This window comes from Triticum aestivum, chromosome 6B, assembly GCF_018294505.1.
Source record: "Triticum aestivum cultivar Chinese Spring chromosome 6B, IWGSC CS RefSeq v2.1, whole genome shotgun sequence".
NCBI classification, from domain to species: domain Eukaryota; kingdom Viridiplantae; phylum Streptophyta; class Magnoliopsida; order Poales; family Poaceae; genus Triticum; species Triticum aestivum.
Genome location: NC_057810.1, coordinates 642,731,839 through 642,735,594, shown reverse-complemented (window position 1 = coordinate 642,735,594; position 3,756 = coordinate 642,731,839). Strand labels below are relative to the sequence as shown.

Here is a 3,756-nt window from a genome sequence, read left to right as displayed (position 1 = left end):
GCATAGCTCAGCCACAGAACTACAACATTGGGCAGTACCTTTTGGTGTTCAAAATCCACTACAAAAATTCTTGTAGGTTACCCAAAAAAACACGATATGTTCTTCCAGGATGAAAATGTTATCCAGAGAGAAAATATTAAATAAACAATGGCTATCTAATGCAGAAGTTCCCTACATATGCTCTATAGTGCAAAACAGATATCTAGTGATGGATGTAGCAGCACAAAACAGATAACGCAAAGGTGTACCGGAACAGCCATTGGAGCTTGACGAGTGAGTGGAATCTCCAACTAGGACCACCAATGAATGATCTTGATGATAATCAACACATGACAAACTCTGAGGTAACCGAGGAGATCTAGTTGATGACACATCTTTAGTCACTATAGAAACTTGGTATAAAGTTGCCTCTGGTTCTCGAGTGTAATCAAATTTATGGACCTTGCAATCAGTAGTAAAAATGTAGAAACCCCTATAAAATTTACAAAGATCATATTAGCTATTGCCAAAATATTAGCAACAATGATGATTAACATCTTTAAAGGAAAGGCTCTTAACTGCAAATAACAGAGAATCACCTTTGTGAACTTGAAGCATCCTGCACAAGCAAATCAATGATAGGAGAAGATAGCTTCAACTGATTGCTTGTTCTCCTAGTTAATACATCTCCATTTTCTTTTATGAGACACAGTGAGTTTGAATCATCAACCACACCAAAAATGCCTTGGTCCTCCAGCCAGGCCCCGTTTGTAAAAAAGGCCATTCTATTATTATCTGACCAGAAAGAATTGGACATAGTTGTTAAACTATCATATCACAACAATTTTAATAACTCCCATGCATCATAATCATGTGAAACCAATGCAGCACAATGCACATGAAACAGTACTGCAAGATGCACTGCCATTTTTATGAAACAAAATTGCAAATCAAAGAAATCAGATCGGACTGTCTGGGTGTGTGGCAGATGTTTTTGGCATCAATGGCAATGATAGAAAAATAAAATCTACTGCTAGGGCTCCTAAGCTCTATGAAGTCTGAATTTGACTGCATTTTTTAGGAGATTCAAAAGTAATAACTTCTGCCAAACATGTGATTATGAACAAATAATAACAAGATGTTCAGGGACAAAACAAACTTACAATAGGAGTTCAACTTTTCTTCCTGAATACTTAGTGTGAAAATAATAATTTTCCACCCAGATTCTTTAAAGCTCGTCACCAATCGTGAATAGCACTCTTATTCAAAAGTACAAGCATGAAATGATATTGCCATGCACAAAAGAAAGACAGCTTAAACAATTCCCAGTGTAAGCTACTCCCTCCGTCCCATAATATAAGAACGTTTTTGACACTAATCTAGTGTCAGAAACGTTCTTATATTATGGGACGGAGGGAGTAATGTTTAAGAATGCAATGTATGAGCATCACAGATTCACAGGTATAACATTTCACAAAAGGACTTGTACCAGTAAGAGCTTGTGCAGTTTTTTCCAATGAATTATACTATACAATACTCGATGCAATGTGGGAACAAGTAGAAAGTACACTGACTTGTATATATGCCGCAGGGTGATTCATAGCCATCGCTCTTTCTCAAGATATAAATGCGGTTCCCAACAGCTACAGCAACATACTCCGCATTCCGCGAGACGAACAAGGATGCTGCATTTTCCCTCTTCCTCCGCTTCCTCCCCCCAAGAGTGCTGTACCTACTCCACCTCTCCCTGAGCTTGCTTACGCCTTCCAAGGCATTAGCAGCACGTGGAAGCTAGTTGTTAGGGGCCTTTCCTGGATGGATATTTGGAGGATTTGAAACTGATTCGAGAGTAAGTGGTAAAAGATCCAACCTTGGAAGGAGAGATACGAGAGGACGCCTCCTCCTTCACCTGAACTGCCACCGCTCGCTCGAGCGGTTTCATCTCTTTCCTGCGGTTGCAAGAATTACATAACAGCAAAGATAACAGCGAATGCCACCGAGGTAAATGCAAAATCTGGATGAATGGACGGGTTCGACTTCCACACTCACACAAGGGATTTCGTGGGATCCGGTCGCGTGGCGGCCGATCTCGTACAGTGCGTCGACTTCCGCCCCCATCTCTCCGGCGCCGCCCAAGATCTCCGAGTTGGAGTTGGAGCACAGGAGCAGGTTTCTTCCTCTGGAGATTTGATGGTTTCCCCTAACTTGGTTAGCCTTCGATCTTTTCAATCAAATTTCACCTCACAAGCCTGAACGATCATTGGTAAACTGAGATCTGAAGAAGGAGAAAGAGTTGGGCTTTGTTCGGTTGTTGGGGATCCAATCCCCTACTGGATTCAATCCACCCAGGGTTTGGGTGATCCCCACCCCGTCACCCAATCCCCACTAATCCTTTCCTCCTGCATAATCCCTGCCTACGTATAATTGTTCGTTTATACCTCTCTCTTGGCAGACGAGCTGGAAGCATCTAGAATAGAAATTAAGAGGGACGAGGAGAGGGGAAAGAAGAGGGCAAAAATCTTACTCGTGGCAAAGATGATTTTTGGGAGGAGCGGATGCCGGAGGTGGGGGTCGCTGCGGGCGCCGCCGTGCTCGCACCGCTGCACCTCGAGATCCCCTTCGAGCTCGCGCCGGGATGGAAGAAGAGGGTCGCGCCGAGGATCTGCTGCTGGGGAGGGGGGGTAGGTAGAAGGCAGCAGCCAGCCGGTCTTCAATGGAGGATTGAGTTCGTCTCTCCGGCGGCTTCCCAGTCCACCTCTGGGTCGTATCCGAGCTCGCGCCGACAAGGAGGGAGAGAGGGGGAGCACGCCGCCGCCGTCTCCTCCGGGCCCGTTGCGCCGGGATCGCGAGAGAGGGTCGTGTCGGGGCCGGATTTTTTTTTCCCGAGATCGGGTCGGGGCCCGTATAGTCCCTTTACTGTCCCAACCTGGGCTTCCTTTCAGCCCATATAGACTCACAGTCACGACCGAGGCCCACTGCTCGTGCTCTCTCTTTTATCAGTCCCACTTCACCGAGATTCTCGTTCTAAAAACAAGAAGTTCATCGCGATCTCCGTCCAACTCCTCCCCCAAATCACACTCGCCGGAGTGCTCCGACGTGTAATCTAGTTTCCCCCCTCCCAATCTCTCGCCTGATTCGAGCGCGCGGAGGGGAGGATTGCTTCGACGCACCGGCGTCGGCACGAGCGGTCGGGCAGGCGGTGGCCGGAGCTTTGCGGCGGCGGCCGCCTGAGATGGGGAGGAAGATGGAGGCCAGGCGTCGGCGTGTGTGCCCCTTCTTCCCGCGCGGTGCACCAGCGATGGCCGGAAGAGGGTGGGTGGAGCGGGAGGACGACGGCCAGTCGGGTAAGACAGAACTCCGGCCACCTGAGTCTTTTTAGTCCCACATCGCGACTTCACGTTGATTCCCACCGATTTATTTAGCTCGGCAGCAGCAGAGTCATCACGAAGTAGCAGTAGAAGGGAAGTAGAGTGCTTAGGGCATCTCCAGCCGCTCGGCCCCCCAGGGCGCCTAAATAGAGCGGCTTGGGGGCGTGCCGGCGCTAGTTCGGCCCCTGGGGGCGACCTAGCTCCCAGTCACGCCCCCACGCGCCGGCCCCAGGATGCGGGAAATTTAAACTTGGTCATTCCCGCTCTCAAAAGACGCCTCCCGCTCTTAAAAGACGCCGCAAATCCGGCGATCGGACGTAGTCTGGCGTTACAAAAAACAGAGCGTCGCCGCCGCAAATTCGCGTGCGCAACGATTCACTCGCGGGGTCGGCTCCAGGCGTTGGCGGAG

General features: G+C 48.8%; 1 pseudogene; it reads right to left on the bottom strand.

The window, feature by feature from the left end:
- The window catches only part of LOC123138450 (MAG2-interacting protein 2-like), an 11,313-nt pseudogene extending 8,447 nt beyond the window's left edge, over nt 1-2,866 (bottom strand).
- Nucleotides 2,867-3,756: the final 890 nt, after the last annotated feature.